At 51.7% G+C, this 19,288-nt stretch overlaps 1 protein-coding gene across 6 annotated transcripts in view; it reads left to right on the top strand.

The window, feature by feature from the left end:
• Positions 1 to 1,747: 1,747 nt before the first annotated feature.
• The window catches only part of PLXNA4 (plexin A4), a 460,615-nt gene continuing 443,074 nt past the window's right edge, over positions 1,748 to 19,288 (top strand). For 2 of the 6 annotated variants that reach the window (XM_075081683.1, XM_075081685.1), the window contains exon 1: positions 1,789 to 2,859. The gene's annotated coding sequence lies outside the window, so the exon portion shown is untranslated. Of the gene's footprint in view, positions 2,860 to 4,023; positions 4,258 to 19,288 lie in introns of those variants that run through there. The other 4 variants (XM_075081689.1, XM_075081688.1, XM_075081687.1 and 1 more) reach the window with 4 other exon arrangements.

The following is a 19,288-nucleotide window of genomic DNA, read 5'->3' as shown; positions in this document are numbered from 1 at the left end:
TGACAACAGGGTGAGCCTGAGCCCTCCTTGTCCTTGGGCCCTTTTACTGCAGCTATTCTCAGGTCAGGGGAGGTCATTTGGGTTTTCCAGCCCTAACCCTTTTCCGCCCCCACTGCCTAGTTCATGAAAAGGCCTATAAATAAAGTCTCATTTGTCACTTACTCCTTCATGAACCCAAACAGCACAGGGATATATTGACTCATGCCATTGCCTTAAGAAGCAGAAAGAATTTGTATTAATTTCTTCCTCCCCGCCAGATAGTGGGAAGTAATCTTGGTGTATCCAGATTATCCCTTTTTAGCAGAACAGCCCGGTTTTAAATGCACGACCAAATTTCCCAGAGATTTTCATATGTTTTATTAAATGGAGCTGCAAGCCAGACTGGACATTAAATAATACTGTACTGCTCACAACAGCAGTGATCTTTAGAGGTTACTAACCTGCCATTGTATCTCTCAGATTTCCGTCTCGCTCTTCCGTTGTCATTTTGCTGTGTTATTACTCTTCAGGCTTCACATAGTATTCATTTCTCTGAATGAAAACAAATGACTCCTTGCAAGAGGCAGGAGATAAAGAATAATAAATACATTTTATCCACCACCTTAAAAAAGGGCTCTGAATCCCCATCCATTCATCAGGAAATGTAAACCAGAGCTCAGGCAAAACACATGCGCGCACACAGGCACGCGCCAGGGAGATAAAACTTGTTTTAAGGAAAACATGATATTGTTTAAAAATAAATATCTTGGAGGATGCAAATAGGCAGCCCCCGGCCCCCGTGTTTTCTGGCATAAATTTAAGATAATTAAAGATATAAAGCGTGGATTAAGCCTGATTTTCTGCGAGTGGTAGAGGCTGTGGGGAGGAGGGGGACTCCTGCTGTGCTTGGTGCTGCACAACGTACCTCCTGAGAATCAATCCCTGCCTCTGGTCACAGCCATTGCTCGCCACGAGCAGCGGGACCCCCTTCCCCAGCTACCCCCCCGCGTCCCTGCTGGATGCTTTCATCTGGCATGGGGCAGGGGGAAGTTGAAGGATCACCCCCAGAGTTTTCCCCTCCCTGCCCTGATGTGAGCATGGCCAACACCCCTGGAAGCAGAGGTCTTCCCAGTCACTTCCCCTTCGCTTCCTCACTTCCCCAGATCTCTGCGAGGCGCCCATCCTTGCGGCATCAGGGTGTCTCTATGAGGAGGCAGCCCTGTTGCTACGTGCCGCTACCAACACCCTGAGAGCACCGCTCGCCTTCCCTCCATCTGCTGCCTGCTCTAGCTTTTGGCTCGAGGAGAGCCCAGATATTACCTGCAGAGAGGAGTTCAGGTCTCTGCACGAGGGGGAACAAACTCGCAGAGAGGGGTTTGCTCCGTGGGGCAGCCAGGCCGGCAGCCTGCCGGACACGAAACTCAGGCAGCAAGCACTAATAGCTTTTAAAAAATACTGTTATTCCTGCATCTGCCAGGAATTAAATGAAGACCCGGAGAGCAGAGCAGCTTGCAGCCGCTCTCTGGGATTATTGCTCACCCAAGCTGAGAGACTGATCTTCCTCTGAGCCTCCCTACACCCGCTTTGGTCCACTCCCCTCCTCGTTTTGTCCTAGCTGGAGGAGAGGGAGAGGGAAGGGGGAGGCAGATGCCCGGGAGGGCCTTTCTGGGGAGGTGATGGAGGGAGCCAGCAAGATCCCTGAAAATTTTTTTTTCCTTTTTTTTTTATTTTTTTGGGGGGTAGGGTGGGGGGGTGTGGGGGAAGCGACATTTCCCAATTAGCCCAATCACGCTGGAGATCCTAGGTGTCAGTAGTGAGTAGGAGCGAGAGGGAAGGCACCCGGAGGAGAAATCAAGGCAGGCGGAGTTGCAGCCGTGGGAGAGCGGCGGCGCTCGCAGCCCCGGGCGCGCTCGGAGGCGGCGGCTCCGTCCCCATCCCCGTCCCCTTCCCCAGCCCCTGCAAACTTTGGACGAGGAAAAGCGACTCCTCCGTGTGTGTGGGTGGTGGTGGGGGGTATCCCTCCAGAGACAACCTGCGCCCCTCCGCCTTCCCCCCTCTCCCAGAGGTGGGTGGGCTGGCGAAAGGAGGAGCAACTGGCCACAATCTCTGAAAAAAAAAAAAAAAAAAAAAAAAAAGAGAGAAAGAAAGAAAGAGAAAAAGAATAGAAAGGGATTTTTATTATCGTTTTTATTTTTTTTAGTCATTATTATTATTATTATCCCTCCCTGGTGTGCTGGCCTTGCGTTGCCACCGCTCTTCCCCACCTCTCCGGCTTGTTATTTTTTTTTTTGGAAGAGGGGTGTGTGTGTGTGTCTGCTTGTGTTTGCAAAAGAGCCTGGGTGTCAAAGCCGGCTCCTCAGCCACCATTGGAGAGGAGGGCTAGGGAGGAAGGGCTGGCGAGACAGCCGCAGTGCGAGCCCTCCCCGGCGGGCAGCGGCGGCGCGGAGCCGGGCGCGGAGCCGGGCGCGGAGCCGGGCATGGCCCCGTAGCGCATCCCCTGCCTGCACCCCGCCTGCCTGCACGGCTGCCTGTCTCCCCCCCTCCTTGCTGATTTAGAGGCGGGGGGGGGGAAGGGCTGGGGGAGGGAGGGAAGGGGTGATTTGGGGGGGGAGTGAAAACTGGAGCTGCGTTTCCCCCCCCCTCCCCCGGCTCTGGGCGAGCCAGACACGGTTTGCCCAGTGCAGAGAGAGGGGCTCCGTGTTCCGCCTCCGTGGAGTATTTGGGATTGGAGAGAGACACACACACACACATACGCGCACACACAGAGACCATCTGCAGTGTCAATGCGGCGCCTGCTCTGAAGACTGAAGTGGGGGGAAAGGAGAGGAAAAAAAAAATCAAACCCAAAACCCACCCAAAGCAAGCGAGGAGCTTTCCCAGGTAAGGAGCCCCCCCCCGCCCCGCCCGGGCAGCGGGGGCTGGCGGGAGGATGCCCCGGAGGATGCCCCGGAGGATGCCCCGGGAGGGCCGGCGGGGCTGCAGCGGTACCTGCCCTCCACACCTGGCAGGAGTGTGGCGGGGAGGAGGGGGGGGACTCTGCGATGTGGCCCCCCGCCGCTTCTCCCCACCTCCGGGTGGTGGGAAGGGGGTCGGGGCTGGCTGGTAGGGACCCCCGGGCTGAGCTGGGGGTGGCCGGGCACGGCCCCTCCGCCCCTCCCGGGTGGGCTTGGGAGGATGCTGGGGGGGTTTCGCAGCGGGGACCCCCGGCATCCCCCCCGTCCTCCACACCCCCAGCGCGGAGGGGACGCGGTGCCCGGTGTCCCCCCCACCCCGGGTCCTCGGTGGCTTTTTTCCCCCATGCACAAGGCTCAACTTTTCTCCCCGGAGGTAGCGGCTCCAGCGTCGCAGCCTGTCCCTAATCACCCCCGGCCATCCCCGGCCGCGGATTTTCCTCCCCTCGGGAGGGGTATTTTCCCTCCCTTGGTGCTCCGGTGCCTTCCCCGGGCGAGGGGTTGGAGGCATTTGCAAACTTTTCCTGCTCCCGAGGAGGTTGTAGCTGGACGGGGCTGGAGGCAGAGCCCTTTTCCCGGGGAGGATCAGCGCCTCCCGGGTGACCGGTGGATGGGGATAGAGGCCACCCCCGGCGGGGAACACCTAGAAAGGAAGGGGGGGACCCCCTTCGTTTGCCTTCCCGCAAGATACTGGAGAGTTTGGCTGCCCAAATCCCGGCTGCGGAGTCAGTGCTGATAAATCTCCCTCCCTCCGTGCATGTGTGCGCTGCAACCGAAACCTGCGTATTGATGCTCTCCGTTTATCAGACATATGCCCTTAAATTATGTAGACAGGGAGAAGTGATCTAAACACCGAGCCGCACATGGTTTTGGTGGAAATATAATACTCCGGCAGCAGATGAGTTCCTCCCAGATAAACAAACCCGCTTGCTCAGCCCCAGCAGGGCTAAGTGCTGTTTGGGTTTGTAGTGGCTGCATGTGGCTGCTACATACCCAGCCCAGAGGAAACCCTCCTCCTGGGGCCCCATCTGCTCCCCGTACTGGGAAGGGATGCAGCATTTGCCGGATTCGGGTGTAGGACCTGCAGGACTCGCCTGCGTGGCAGGGACCAGGTGGAAAGCGTGTGGCCGCGCTCCTCTCCCGTGAAACTTCCACCCCGCGACTGCTCCGCTTCGCTTTCCAGCCCTGCCGCCGGGCAGCCGTGCCAAAGAGCTCGCTGGAAACGCACCTGATTTTTCATGGCTTCCCTCTGCCACCGGGATGCGATGCCTGGGATGCGAGGTTTCGGGGAAAGCAAAGGGGATCTGAAGCTTTCCAGGTCGCAGGGGTGAGCGGTGCAGAGAGGGGAGGTTTGGACCGGCACCCCTGGGAGTGCTGGGGGATGCTCTTATTCCGGGGGAACAAGGATGGTGTCAGCGGCTTTTTACAGCCGATGCAACCGCTCGCAGCCTTCCGGGGACTTATCTTAAGCATGCACCAGCCGTGCACAAATATTCTGGATGGCATAAAGCGTGCTAACTTATTTGCTTTATCTGTCCTCTGTTTCACCCGGGTCTTGTTTATAGAAGCTGGTTAAAACCGCGAGCGGGTAGGACCAGTGGAGCATGGGGTTGCTTTTCCTTCGCCGTCTCTGTGATTTTAATTACAGCGTGTGCCTCCCAGTGTGAGACTAGGTGCTTCCTCCCCCTGGCTAAGCCACTGTCTTAAGGGCTCGAGGATTCGAACAGTATTTTGTTTGTCATTTAATTGCCTCGGGAAGTGTGTGTTTGTTTGTTTGTGTGCGGGACCCTTCGCTAGAGCTGGGCTTCAAGCGGTGCAACAGATGTGTGTCTGTTTTTCGCGTGCAGCCAGGTTTAAACGTGCAACCCCAGCCCTGCCACGAAAGCCTGGGATTTTCTTCCCTCCTCTGCCCAGACCCATCATCCATGGGGGTGTCTCCTTTCCGAAAGGACTGGCCCAAGGCTTTTCCTTACTGTCCCATCTCAAACGTGCCGTGCTCGGCGATATCAATAAGATGCAAAATAAATGACAGCAGCATGATCTAATTGTTGTTTATGTCCAAGACGGGTGTTTCAAAATACAGGCTGATGATCAATCACGGTGCTGTTGGGAAGCTTTTGCTTGATGATCATAACTGCCTTGTAGGCGCTGAAGACTGGTGTTAAATCTGTTCAGCGTGCAATCCAGCACCTGGCTAGCTGAGGGATGAGTGCTATTGCAAATCCTGAGAGAGATGCTGAACTTCTCCACTGGGAGAGGAAATATTCGAGCTTTTCCTCATGCAGTCACCTGCCAGCATCCCTTCTCTGCACCCGCAGAGAGCCTGGTGCTAGACAGCCTGTAGATGTGGCAAAGCAAAGGGCTCAGCACAGGCATGAGAGCGGCTGAGATCTGCTGCCGAGGAGCCAGAAACCATCTTTGGCAGCCAGATCCCGGGGGGCAGTGGGTTGCCGGAGATGGTTTTGTGTTGATTCCTCTGTTTTTGCAGGGTGAGGAGGGAGGCTGAAGCCCCTTTTGTGTTGCATCTTTTTCCTTTTATTGAATTGCTTTGTCTCTGTCTCCCAATTTTCTCGATGTCGAGCTGTTGCAATAAAACCTACCTCCTTCCCAGAGCACCGGGGTTTGATTTGCGCGCTCACACGCCTGACGGTGAAAAGCCTCGCAAGGTCTTACGACACTCGGGTGTGGTGAGGGTTAACGCTGGGTAGGAATTAATTTCTTGTTGGGAAGGAACTCTGAAAAGCTTCCTGAAAAGCTGAGAATGGTGCTGGCACGGTAGGCTTGTGCTCCGCGTTGGGATCCTACACAGGGAGGGTGTTAGAGGTAGGGCTTTTGAGTTTTGGAGTTGACGATGCCGAAGTTTGCTGCTTGGCATTGCCTACAGGTGTTTTTAAGCAAAATGGCATGCTGCCTTGGGAGTCACTTGGCTCTTGATTTATTATTCACAATACTCCCTTAAAGCGAGGACCCACGGAGCTGAGACTGAGACCCAACATCACCCCTTCGCAGCCGCAGTGCTGCGACTCAAAAGTCTCATGTCCTGCCCATGAATCTGCCGCCCCAGCTAGGGATGTGATTTGGATTATGACTGTTTCCCATAGTAAAGCCCTCAAACCACTTGATGCTCAAATAAAAAGCCCTTTCTGGTCCCCACCAGTGAGACAAAAGGCTTCAGAGGGCTCTTTCTTACTCCTTCTTTCTTGCTTGCAAGACTCGGTTAATGGACACCAACCGCTCCAGGCGCCCAAGGCAATGAGACTTCCCGTCTGTGCAGAGTCCGGGCAACTCACTGACTTACTGCAGGGTATCAGTGATGAGCGTGCTTCCCTGCATGACTGTCTTCGGGTGAAAAGCACTTTATATCCCTTATGTTTGAGCTCTCAAGGAGCCTGTGACAAAAAAATAGAGAAACAAATACATAGGGGTCCCTGGAGGTTTTTCATTCAGACTCTGAAGTATTCTAAAACGGTGAGAAAGTATTCTCATTCCCCTGGTGCATATTGGGAAACTGAGGCACGGAGAGGCAAAAGGAACAGAATCCTCACTCACCACCATGAAATACAAGCTGAACCCCAAGTGGTACTTGGAGGTGAGAGCAGTGAGCGGTTGCCTGCCCCAGAGCCTGTGCTTCAACAGCCAAGAGCAGTGACTGGTCAGAGCAGGACACTCTCAAGATTGAATTTTTTCCAGTTAAAATGACAGATGAGTGTTTTAAAATAAGAAAATATCATCTTGGGTGAGTGTGTTGGCTAGGGGGCAGCTGTGCTTTCATGAACCTTGGTTCCTGTGTCTTTAAAATTGGGTACAGAATGCTTTTAATCACCTTTGGGAATGGACAGATCACTGCAAAAATGAGATGTGTTGTGATACCGACAGTCTGTGTGGCAATTTTCTGGAATTGGCACTCCTCTTTGGCTTTTTTTTTTTGTTGGTTTTTTTTTTGACTCATCCCACCAGGACTGTCTGGTTTTCCTTGTCCTTTGTTGGTATGAGCTCTCTGCTAAGTTTACGTCACCCTTGCTTGGTTGCATCCCCTAAGGTGTTGAGCAGCCACCCAGGCAAGAGGTGCCAAGTCTCTGCCCTGCATCCCCTGCAACGGGGGCCAGTGTCATGTGGCATCTGTCCCGCAACCCTTCCCATTGAAAAAAAACCCTCTGTGGGCTCTTAGAGATGCTCTGAAAGCTTTGAACGGCCACCCTTTGGCCTGGAAACTCAATGGTCATTTCATTTTAGACACCTCCAGTCTGCGCAGCTCAGTGCTCCAGCTAACAGGCACCTGCTGGGGACACGCGTTCTTCAAAGGTGATTCCTGGAGCCATGGAAGAAGCCAACTCTTTGCTGAAGTATAATGTCCCCAGCTGTTTCTATCTCAAATGCTAATGTTCTCAGGGTTGGACGAGGGCCTGAAGACCTCAGCAGGATTGGTGGTTGAGTTAAAACCTCCATCCCCACTATGCTGCCTATCAGGGGGCGGTTTTGACCTTACCTGGTGGTGATTTCACTATAAAGAATGAAAGAAAGCAGACTCAGTGACTTGCTTTTACCCCAGGCTTTGCAGCCTAGAAAGTTTTCCAGTGTTTTTTAAATACTGCTTGCTGTGAAACACAAATCCTGACCCAAAAGTCAAGCGGCTGAGATTCATGGGCTTCTTTTGCATAGGAATAAACAAAAACTGCTGCAGAGCGTGGCTGGATTTGCACTGGTGACGCAGAAGGGAGACCTTACGTCGCCGTCTCTCTTGGGTTTCAGGTCTGATCTCTGAGTTTCCTTCCAACTATATTATCCATACATGAATGGTCTGCCGGGGCTTTCCCACCAAGCCACTGGCAATAAATTTACGGGAGCTGACTGGCACCTGAATTTGCCTCGTCCTTCTGACAGGACGAATGTGTGGATCTAATGCAGATAATATGGGATAGGTTTCCATTACAGGCATTTGCATGATATATACTCACACACTTCCCCCTCCCCTGAGCATGTTCAAGGGCCAGAGGAATAAATCTTGATGCTTGGTGAACCCTCGCAGCCAATCCTGCACCAAATGCATGTAAATGTTTGCAAAATGAGCCACCCCGGCCCACTTGTTATTTCTCCTTAGGCACAAAACACTACATGGGGGAGGAAAGGTGAAGGTGGTGGAGTTCTTTTAATCCGAGTATTGTTTTCCTTTGAAATAGTGAAATGATGCTGGACTCAGGGACTGTCTGTAGATGGTTAATATTTATATACTTGTTGTTTCTTCTGAAGCGAGGAATGAGCACTTGCCACCAGCAGCCCCCGACGCTCATTCATAAAGAGCCTCGCTGGTGACTGTCTCGGCATTAAACTGTTTGGTGACTTGAGTTTAGAGTTATAGGAATCGGAGCGACGAATTAGCAGTAAATCAAAGCCTGGATGGCTCCGTACCCAACTGCGGCAAGATTTAAATTAAAAATATCTTGCCGAGATGAAGTACTCATAAGTCAAGCTCTGGCGTTGTGTCAGTCTGGGCTTCGGCGGCGAGAGCTCAGCCCCTTTGAAACAGAAACCACGAGGAGCCCACGTATTGATCCCCAGCTGAACTGGGAAATTGCCACTTCATTTCGTCTATTAAATGTTCTTTCTTTCCTTTCCTTTTTGCCTTTTTTTCCCCTGCTGAAGGGAAGGTGGTCACGCTGGGAAGTTGGGAAAAGGTTTGCAGATTCGCTGCACGTGCGAGTGGCCCTGTTTGACTCGGTTAGAGCATATTTGATTGCGAAAAGGGATTTATTTGTTTTTTTGTGACCAGGGATTTGTCTATAATGTAGTGCTGGAAAGAGAACTCATTTAGAGACTAAGGAGGTGTATCCTGTTACAATTGCCTATTGATGGAATAGCAAGTGCTTGGTGTGCAACACAGCTTTATTTTACTTTAGGGAAACTTACTCTGGGCTGCCAAAGGGAGACTTTGGTTTGCCGGAGAGCTGACCCATGGCCCTGGAGCAAGTCCCTTGGCTTCTTGTTTCCCCATCTATCAAATGGGGGTAGTCTTGTAGGAGTAACTGTCCCTTTAGCCATCATCTAATAGTCATTTTGCAATAATAACCTTTACAAATGACTCGCTTTTCGTAAGTGAGATGATTAAACCAGGAAGGTTCTAATTGGGAATAGCATCATGTGCACGGCTAATAGTCACTAATAGCCACCGTCCCATCCCTGGGCACTGGCACCTTCTTTTGCTGGCTGGGAAGAGGCTTTCAGAGGTGCTGAGGGGCAGGACACTGTTCTACACTGGGGGAAAAGGCTCCGTCACCATGGCCCTGCCTGGGAGAGGAGGTGAGCTGGGAATACGCCGCCGCCAGTCGTGGAGCTAATCAAAGGCTTTCACATGCATTTTTCTTTAATAGGCAATTTAGGGGGAAAAACCCCAAAGCCCAACACCCAGACTGGGATGGGCATGTCTGACTTGCTAGCTTAAAAAAAGTGAATTTCTGGGCTGTTTTGGGAAACCCCTTTTATCTGATGGGGGTTTGGTGCAAATTTCTGGTTCTTGCTAAAAGCAGAGCAACACGCGGAGTTTTGTAGGCTGTTACCCTGAGGTGGGTGTATGTTGTGGGGGTGGTATCTGCATGGGTAATTTTGGGCTTTTCCTCTTTTTGGTTGTATCTCACCCTTTTTACTCTCCCCTTCATTGTGTCATCCTGGTTAATGGGGGTTTGTCCCCTCCACGGTCCTCTTTCCTTCCAGCCACCCAGAAGAGCCAGGACTCATTTGGAGGGTTGCAATGACCTTGATGCCTGGTGCTTTTGAGGCTGCATTACCCCATCACCCCTTGGACCCCAGGCTCCACCTATCCAGAGCATCCAGCTTCCTCCCAGACAGCTTCTTTGGGGAGGGCAGTGCTCAGGGGCAACCAGGAGGGTGGCTTGTTGGTTTAAGTCCCAGCCCTGCCATCACCGAAGCCACCTCCAGGAGGCCAATTGCCTCCTCACCCTGAAGACGGCAGGACGAGCTCTGAGTTTTCCTCCTGTGCTTAGCTGCTATGGTGATGAGTTGCTATAGAAACACATAGTTAACATTATTATTTATTATTGAAAAGTGTTTCTTTTCATCTCTTAAACGCAGAGTAGTGCCAGGAAGAGCCCGATGTTGGGTGTGGGGTACTGCCCACCCTGTCCACACAGGCTGGTGGGTTTATGCTTCCCTGTGAGCCAGGCTTTGGCCACGGTGGAGGCAACCAACCGTACTGTGCTGGCCCAGCAGGCTGATCTGGTTAAACAAATCCCCCCAGTATGTTCCCGTCACAGGTTCCTTCCTTCGTCAGATCTATCCTTTGGAGGGGGATTTGAGTGAAGCATTTCATTATAATGAGCTTAGTTATTTCCAAACTAGTAATCGCATGTCACCATTTGGTGCAAAGGGTTTGCATTAAGTTCTGTAATAATATGTCTATTCATCCATCACAAATACTATATTCACAGGACCTTGTAGTGATTGCCTGGTAAATACCTTCTCTTATCTCTTTGCATACGCTGCTCCTTGTTGTTCGCTGAAGCCCCCCCCCACTCTCTGCAAACCCATCCCTCCGCGCTGGGAGGCAGGGAAGCTCCTCCAGTGCTCCTGTCTGAGGCTTCTGCTGTGCCTGAGCCCCCCTGCAGCTGGGCTCCTGGCCAGGCTGCGCAGGGGAGGCCCCTCCAGGGCTGGCTGCAGCCTGCAAGATGCCAAGCGGAGCAAATGGTGCTAAGGGTATCACTCTGCCCGCCTTACCTATAGCTTTCCAGCTGCCGTGGGTGGGACAAAGCCTGCTTTGGGGGCTTCTCTTGCTCCCCAGGAATGGGTGCGAGGGGTAGGAGCAGGTATCTTCTGTAGGCTGGCTGCTGAGCAATGCTCTGGCTGAGAGCTGTTGCAGGGGGTCCTGCAAGGAGCCCATCTATACATCTCTCCAGACACATGCATTGATTTTTGGAGTGCACAGCTGGGAGGTACAGCGGGGATGCAAAGCCAGATGCCTGGGTCCCCTGCCTGCAGCCACCAGGTTCACGGCTTCCCCTGGAAGCTGGCAACGCTGCAGAGGTGGCTCTGCAAGGAAACCTCCCTCCATCCTGCTGTCCTTCACACCCTGGCAGCCCTGAGGATGCTGCAGCTGCTGCGGAGGAGTGGCTTGGTGGGGCCAGGAGGTGAAGGGCTGGGAGGATGGAGGGATGTCTGGAGGCACTGGGAGGAGCGGGGCTGCTTTCCCTCTCTGTCTGGGGCAGGTGCAATGTGGCCTGGAGGTGGAGGGCTTGGCTTTGCTTGCAGCAGCGATTAGCTGTGCAGTTCTTCCTTCTTCCCCTCCTAGCTCTAAATGACTCCCTGGAAAATGCCTGTAGGGAGCGAAAAAAAAAAAGAAAAGAAAGAAGGGAAAAAGAGAAAAAAAAAAAGGAAATCAACACAGCTTTTTTTGATGCAGAATTAACAACTCGGAGGTGAAGTTTTGGGGCTGGTCAGTGCAGGTGCAGGGGGGATGGCTCAGCCCCTCCTCGCACGCACAGTTGCTGCAGGTGCAGGGCTAAGCTCTCCATGCAGCGCTGCAGATGCTCCCCGGAGGGCGCAAGCCCCTGCGGGGTGGGGAGGGACGCAGGGTCAGCGCAGGGTGCTGGATGTAGAGGGATTTGGGCATGGGGAAATATCTGCTGCTGCTTGAGGAGTGTGGCCCTTGCAGTTCCCTGAATTCCTCCTGGGCTCCACCTTCCCCAGCCTGCCGGGCTAGGACTGGGAAACATCCTTCCCAGCCTTTGAGGAAACAAAAGGAGGCTTTTTAAAGCACCCCCTCGAGCAGGAATAAAACACCTTCCTTTGCAGAGCCTTTTTCATCTCTTGAAGTTAATCTCTTTGGGCTTGTATTTTCCTTCTTGGAAGCTGTGCTCCCTGCGGAGAAGAGGAAAAAAACACCCAGGGTGCAAGAGCAGGGCTCGTGGGGGGGCCTTCCTGGGAGTGTAGGTTGGAGGTGGAGGGGCAGATGGGGGGGGTGTCCACAGTTGGGTTCTAGAGGACTGAATATTCACCCCTTGTTCTGCCAGAAACCCCTGCAACCCACCCCACAAGTGCAGTGTTCGGTCGTTAGTGCGGGGGGGCATCTGGCCCTATCAATGGTTGGGAGCAACCTGCTGGGGTGGGAGATGCTCGTGCGTGTGCCAACCCCTCCCCTACTCCTGGTGCAATGAAGCACAGCACTAAACGGGACCTCCCTAAAGGAGGGAAGCTGTCTGTGGCAAATGAAACTTTGCTACCTTCTGGTAGGGTCACTTGTGTTGATGTGGGCCTGGAGGGGTCATGTTTTGCTTCTATGACCCCTTTTGCTCTAGCCTGAGCTGCAGCCAGCTGCTTGGGTACTGGCTTGTGACACTGATGCGTTTGGAGGGAAGTCATCCAAGGGGTGGCATGGACTTGATGCCGGTGTGCGATGCCCCCTTGGGTCCCACCAGCTGTGAGACCATCATACCTCGGGTTTCTCTCCGAATCCCTGCTGAGAGCGGACTCAGAGCACCTTTGCAGCTTCCATCATTCCCTGCCTGGCCTCTGTGGTGGCTCCAAGAGACCAGGAGCCTCTTGCCTTGGCCCAGAGAGGGCAGGAGCATGGGGCATCCTTGGAGCTGCGCCCTTCTGCTGCCCAGGTGGACGATGGAAAAGGCAGGGGAGATAAGCAAGCCATGTGCAGCAGGAGCTGGATGCTAAACCCAACGCCTGTCAGAGCCATTCAGGAGGGGTTTTTTTTCCCTCCCTTATAATGGAGTTGCTGCCCTTGCCTGCCTTAGCAAGGCAAACAGCTCAAAGGGATGCCTCTGAATGAACGTAGCAACTTTTAAGACAAATTTCTCTCTGCATAATATCTCAAAGAAAGCAGGAAAAGGAAATGGCAAGCGGGCATAATTAGGTAAGTATTACCTATTAGGAAGGAGAAGGAGCTATCAAGTCGATTTCCATTTCCTTCTCATTTTACATGCCTGATTTTTCCGCCTCTCCAGGAGGCGGTGTGTGAAGTAGGTCTCTCCTTAGCTTGGAGAAGTAAATAATCAGAACATTATGCACTCTGAAGCTCTTCCCAAAGCTTCCCAAATCTGGACTAAGCTGAGGATTTTTAGTGTCTTCACAAGTCTGAGCTTCCCAGCATCTGTGAGACCTGGTAGGGACTTATTTCCCACCTTCACACTGGGGAACCAATGCACAGGCAGGCAGCAGGGCTTGTGTCTCCTTGTTGTGACCTGCTTGTCTGTACATATTTCGCTTTGTTTTACCTATTCTGCATGGAAGTAGAGATAAATCTGTGTCTCCTGGTTGCTTCCCAGTGTAAACCTCGATGTTTGCAGTGTGAACCCACGGAGGGGTTGTGCTGCACTGGGAGTGTGGTAGGGCTGAGTCCTCCCCAAGCTACCACCTCGTCCACCCCTACCTCCCCACTGTGTCCCTGTGTCCTCTCGGCCGTGGGACCCACAGCTTTGCTCCAGTGTACCCAAGGCTGTCCTCCCGCACATCATGGCATGAGCTGCAATTACAGAGCCATCAGAGGGTGCCTGTAACACCTTTTGGCAAGGATGCGGGATGGCTAGTGCACCAGCCTGCAGGAGAAGCACTTGCCTCCCCCTTTGCCTGTCCCTCTGCTCCGGAGTCTGTAAGTGGTGTTATTAAAGGCTGTCAGGAACTGCTGTCATTGGCACAGTCAATGGCTGACAGCAGCCAGCCCTCAGACTTTGACTCATCTGCAGCTCACACACACACATGCACACACACACTCTCTCTCTGTTACGCAGCGGCCAGAGAAAAGACAGTTTCTCACGCGCTTCACCCTTTTCCCAGCTGTTTGGGCCCTTTTTTCCATTCATTTCAGAGAAGAAGCCTTGATTGTGCTACAGCGTAGGGAAGATTTGGGTTGCATTGTACTACAAGCACATACCTGACTCTCATTTCTTGATGCTGGGGTCTCCTTTTCCTTAAGTACAACTACATACATGCATCTATATCTAATCTATATCTATATAAGTGTATGATTTATACATAATCATAAAAAAGCACATCTGCATGCAGAGTTTACCCATAAATGCAAAATACACATGGTTAGAAAATGCCAATCTGTTCACCCTGCACTCTTCACAGATCGTAGCTAATTTTGCCCACAGTTCAGGAAAGGTCTTGCAGGTGCAGGATGAGATTTCGGGGGAAGAGGAGCAGCCTTGCTGCACAGCCAGATTTTAGGAGGGATTTAGGGCAAGCCCAGTTCTCCTTTTCCCTCCAGCATCCCTTGATCAGGTGCTGGTGGGAGAGGGTATTTTTCTAGCTTGTAGAGAAGCGAGGGAAGGGAGGAAAAAGTTTGAGGTTTTGCCCCACCACAAAACTGGGAATAAATAGTGCAATCTTGGAAAAACCTTTGCGCCTGGGAATGCGGCTTCCTGTGAGCTCGGCTTCTTTAGGGCTTTTGAGGACGTGCTGGACAGGATCTGCTGGTTGCAAAGTGGATCACTGAGGGGCTGCCAGGGGTAGAGGATGAATGTGGTGCACCGCTTCGCATCCCTCCAAGTGGCTCGGCTGGAGCTTGGCCATCAGCGCTCAAGTGGGGCAGCACAAGGTACTATGAGCCTGGAGGAGATCCCGAGCAGATTGCGACTCGGTGACAATCTGCTTTCTCCATCCTTGGTCGTTCCCACACTCATGCTTGTGCAGATGTCTCCGAGGCTCCCGCTGGTTGATGCATGGGATACGCTGAGCCACATTTTCCCCCAGCAGCAACCTACATGTCCATGCAGTCTGCTTTCCTGCTCTGCCTCCCCTGCTGGGTATTAATGCGTGTGGAGGATAATTTTGAGGCTTCTCCATACCTGCACAAGGACATGCAAAAGCTACAGTGTGATGCTTGAAGGCTGCGCTCCTTAGACACGCAATACTGAGCTGGGAGAGTGAAACACGGCTCCTTCTACGCAGCAGTTTCACTTGGTGGTTGTCTTCGCTCCTGTCTTGCTTCTCCTTCCCTGGTAACACAAGAAGCAGAAACAGCTTTATTTTATAATAAGCAAAAGGTCTCCAGGTGCAGGTTTGTGCTTCTCTTCTCCACTGCTCTTTGCCAGTGGGTGACTTACTTCACCACCCATAATTAGCCTCTTCCAAGGTCTTGTTGTTGCGGGGCTGAGGCAGAAGGTTTTACAGCCTATTCTCAAAGACAGAAAAAAATAATCCCTTCCTCAGCACAGTGTTAAGAGGGAGTGGATTTTAAACTGTTGTATGTTGCTGCTGAAGCAGGGTGGTTGGTAGAAGGGACCTAAACTGGCTGCCGGCGATGCTCTTACGTGGTGGGGAAGGTGGACAGAGGAGTGGAGGATGCGTGTGTCAGCCTTCCCACGCAGAGGATGGAATCAAATATCTGCCCTATATCAAATACCGTGCTCGATTCCTGCGGGACCAAGTTATTGGTGAGGAGGAAGCTGACCTTCTCCTGTATTTATGAACTGACTCTCTAGTTTGCTTTGGTTTTGATCCCCCACCCACCCATTACAGAGTGCAATACTTCATTTCAGAGGAAATAATGTTTTCTTCATTTTCTCCTTTGGTGTGTTTTTTTTTTTTTTAAAAAAATGCTGTTCAAGATGAAGAGGCTTTCTTCCCCTTAGCTTTTCTTGCTTTATAGTTGGCTCGGCACGCTGGAAGTGAACGCTGCTGCCCATGTCTGTGTGGGACCATTAGCTTGTGCTGGAGCCCGGGGATAGTCCTGTCACAGCAGCTGAGGGTGAACAACTTCTCCTGGAGCTGGACAAACACATTATTATTTTAGTAGTCATATCCCAGCAGGTTTGAGAATTAAAAGTAATCAGCATTTCCCTTACTGCCACACAGATCTAGCCTTCTTCCTCCTGGCTGTCTTATCTCCAGCCTTCCCTGATGCAGCGTTTCCTGCAAATCCTTTCCTGCAAGAGCTGGTCTTGAGCATCTTCAGAGCAGCAAGTCCTTTGGAGCCCCCTCTTTCCTTTTCCTTCCTCTTCTGCCCATGGAGAGCAGATTTTTGGAAGCTCAAGAGCTATGTTTCCTGTGCAGAGGTCCCTTGGAGATATCTGAAGCTACTTTGCTGAAGTTCACAGGTGACTTTTGAAAACCTTGGCCATTGCATTCGTATGTGTGTGTATATATATATATAAAAATATATATATATAATATCTGTTCTCTCTTCCCTCCTGTTTTCTTTCTCTGTCAGGGATCCAGCTGTGCAACATGTGGCACTTGTAGGACTTGGAAGGCTGGAAGATCAAGCAAACACAGAGCTTTCAGTAAGAAGAGATAAATTTCCAGCATAAATTCAAGCCACGTAGGCCCAGTCTGTTTTACTTTTAAAGCCCCACTGGCAGTGATGTGTGGAAGCTGTAGATATAACGCCAGGGAGAGAAGAAGAGTTTATTTGTATTATTTCTGGCACCTTGGTAGAAAAACCTCTGTTCTGAGTTCATGGTGCTTGGCACAATGTTAGTCTGCATGGACCGTACCAGAGAAACCGCCTGTTGAGCGCTACCTTTGTGCATGAATTGAAGACAAAAAAAAGAAAAAAAAAGGGAATTATCTGCCCTGAATGAGATAGAGAGTGTTGTAGCTGGAAGAGCAAAGTGCCAGGTTTGTGTATGGGATGCAAATGGCCGCAGAGGAGAAATATCTTGTTATTAACAACCCATTGAATTGTGATAGTATTTTTACACCTGTGTACGCTGCCTACAGTTTTTATCCCAGCTCTCCGGCATCTGGCAGGACCAAAGCTGGGAGCCGTGGGCTCCCTTCTGCAGGCAGCTGATGGGGATTCCCTATTTACTGCCGAGACAGGACAGTTCAGCCTTTGATGGGCCCCACGGTATCGAGCCATGGCCACGGACTTGCTGGAGCACCGTTTGGTCCACATGGCAGGTCCGATGTTTCCTGAGTGTGTTTGCTGACACTGACCTAGCAAGGGTCAGTCTGGCAAAGGGAGTTGCTAGATGTGCTCGCTGCTTTTTGGAGTAGCCTGTGTCTCTATTTATCGCTATGCTTTTATTTTACTAAGTTAAAAAACAAGAATAAGCCCACAGGTGGCACCTGAATGTGCTCCCCAGGTGTGTCCTAATGAGCTCAACAGCACCTAGTACAAACCAATGCTGCGTTCAGCCGAACGCCACCACCAACCGCCCAAACTTCATTTCCCTTCCTCTCCCCCCGCCCCAGCCTTTTCCCTCTAGTCAAAGCAAAAGATTTACAGCCTCTAACTTTTGAACTGAGGGCAAATTTCAACCCAACCTCCCATCTGACTGGATGCTTCATGGCATTAAAATCCATCTGCGGCCACCCAAGCCTCCCCAGCCAGCCCCAAGCTGTGTGTCCCAGCCACGCAGGAGTCGGTGCAAGGCACTGCGTGTTCCAGCCCCTTTTCTGAGGTCCCCGGGGGCTTGAGGACAGATGATGCTCTCCACAAGCATGGGGGATGCTCCTGCCTCCAGTCAAAGCAGTTGTGACTGCATCCCCAAAGGGCAGGGGTGCATGGGTAGAGGCTTGCATGCTTTTTAGAGTATTTGAGACTTGTGCAGCCCACAAAGTGCAGCTGTGGGATCCTGTGAGATGAGGAAAGAGATCAACAAGTCCTGTTTTGGAAAGAGGTATGAGTGGAGAGATGGAGGCAGTGGGAAAATGAGAACAGGCTTGCCCTCTGCAGTGCCGCTCAGGGGGGTGGAGGGCATGTGGAAACCTGTCATCTGTGGCTTTTACTCCTTCAGCACCTGTGCATCTGTTTTCTAGTGTTTCTTCAGGTCTTACAGCCTGTGTTATCAAGGTCTCCATTTCTAAGGAGCAGGATTTTATGAACAGAGATGACCTTCCCACGCCCCCACATTAAAAATGCCCCTTGTCTCAGACACAGGTGCCTTTAGACTGTGCGAGCAGAGACGAACAAAGCAGATGGTGTTTGGATATGGATTAAATTAGAGTTTGGGGTGACATTTTGCTTGCAGCTGACTCTAAGCAAACAAGTAACTTTCTTCTGGGTAGTACAACCCGGATCTGAAATCACTGGTTATTGCGAACCCATAAACTATCTTTTGCAGACTGAAGGGGCTCATATGCCTGTTTCTGGTACTGGGTTTTCTCTGTAGCACCTATCCTAACACAGCTAATGCTTTGTGATGAGGGATCTGCAATTACGAGGCTGTGCAAACAGCTAAAACAATTGCATCACCCTCTTCATGCCTACTCTAGGGTGATTTGTTGATTTGTTGCTAGCACTAGGCATTTGTTCGTGCAAATGAAGGGTCAGATCCTGCAAAGCGCACAGCACCTGCAGCTTCTATCCATGTGTGTGTGTCAGGCCCAGGGATGATATTTATGGAAGGAAAGAGAGATTTTGCCTTTTGCAGATGTGCCTTGCAGCAGCAGCAAGCTGTCTACAAAGTGCCATTGCTGATGCAGCCTGACAGTGTCTCCTCTCGAGGTTTGCCAGTGTGGGGAAGCACATGGATAAATGGCAGAAAGCTTTAGCTGCAGAGTAGCCGGAGCAGACGCCTCCTCCCTTCCTCCCCCCGGCTCTGCCGGCTGGGTGCCAGCAGCAGGACTCTGCACCGTATCATTTCAGGATGCCCTGGATGCATCCATGCAGACTTACAGCTGAACACGGTGATCACTGAACTATTTAAAGTAGTTTCAACAATGACACCTGAGTGTATAATGCACCTGTTCTGCTGATGCTGGCAAAGTGCTGGCGGCGTGGATGGGTTTAAGACTGATGGGAATTTACGACTCTGGAGCCATTAGGTTGTATATGTGTTCCTAAAACATGCACCAAAGGAGATGATAACAGAGAAAATCGGCTATAAAGGAGGTTCTCCTGGTGCTGCACGTGGGGCTCTGCAGAATAGTTGTCTCGTTGCTGTGGCACTGAGCTGGGGATTAAACACATGGGCTGTATCTCTGTCTCAGCCATGCTGACTCTGTGCGACCTTGGCCATGTCTTCACCTCCCTGGACCCTCTGTCTCCCTGCGTGTTTCTAGACTGAAACTTCTGGAGGTGGGGACGTGCGTTTAGTAAGGACATTTTGCTCAGAGCCGCTGGTTGCCCTTGCAAGCAGCAATGTGGGGGGAGCTGGAAAGGCCCGTCAGGACAAGCTCACTGGCATGAGCTACGGCGGGACAGCAAAATAACAGCAGCCCCATGTCATCGGGCTCTGCGCCACCCCATCCTCCCATGTCATTCATGTGGTTTTAGCGTCTATAGGAACAGTCAGTAAATAAGGGCTGCTGCTCCTGAGTGTATTAAGTCTCATAATTTGGTAAGTCACTCCAGGCTTGACATGAAATATTGGTGTTGAGAAGGAATTGGAAGGGGTTAGTGTTGTCCTTTGCTGAGGAAGACCTCCTGCAACCTCTTGTCAGTGCGT

This window comes from Phalacrocorax aristotelis, chromosome 1 (genome assembly GCF_949628215.1).
Source record: "Phalacrocorax aristotelis chromosome 1, bGulAri2.1, whole genome shotgun sequence".
NCBI lineage: Eukaryota > Metazoa > Chordata > Aves > Suliformes > Phalacrocoracidae > Phalacrocorax > Phalacrocorax aristotelis.
Note: the sequence above shows the minus strand (reverse complement) of the source record. Positions and strands in the feature narration are given on the sequence as shown.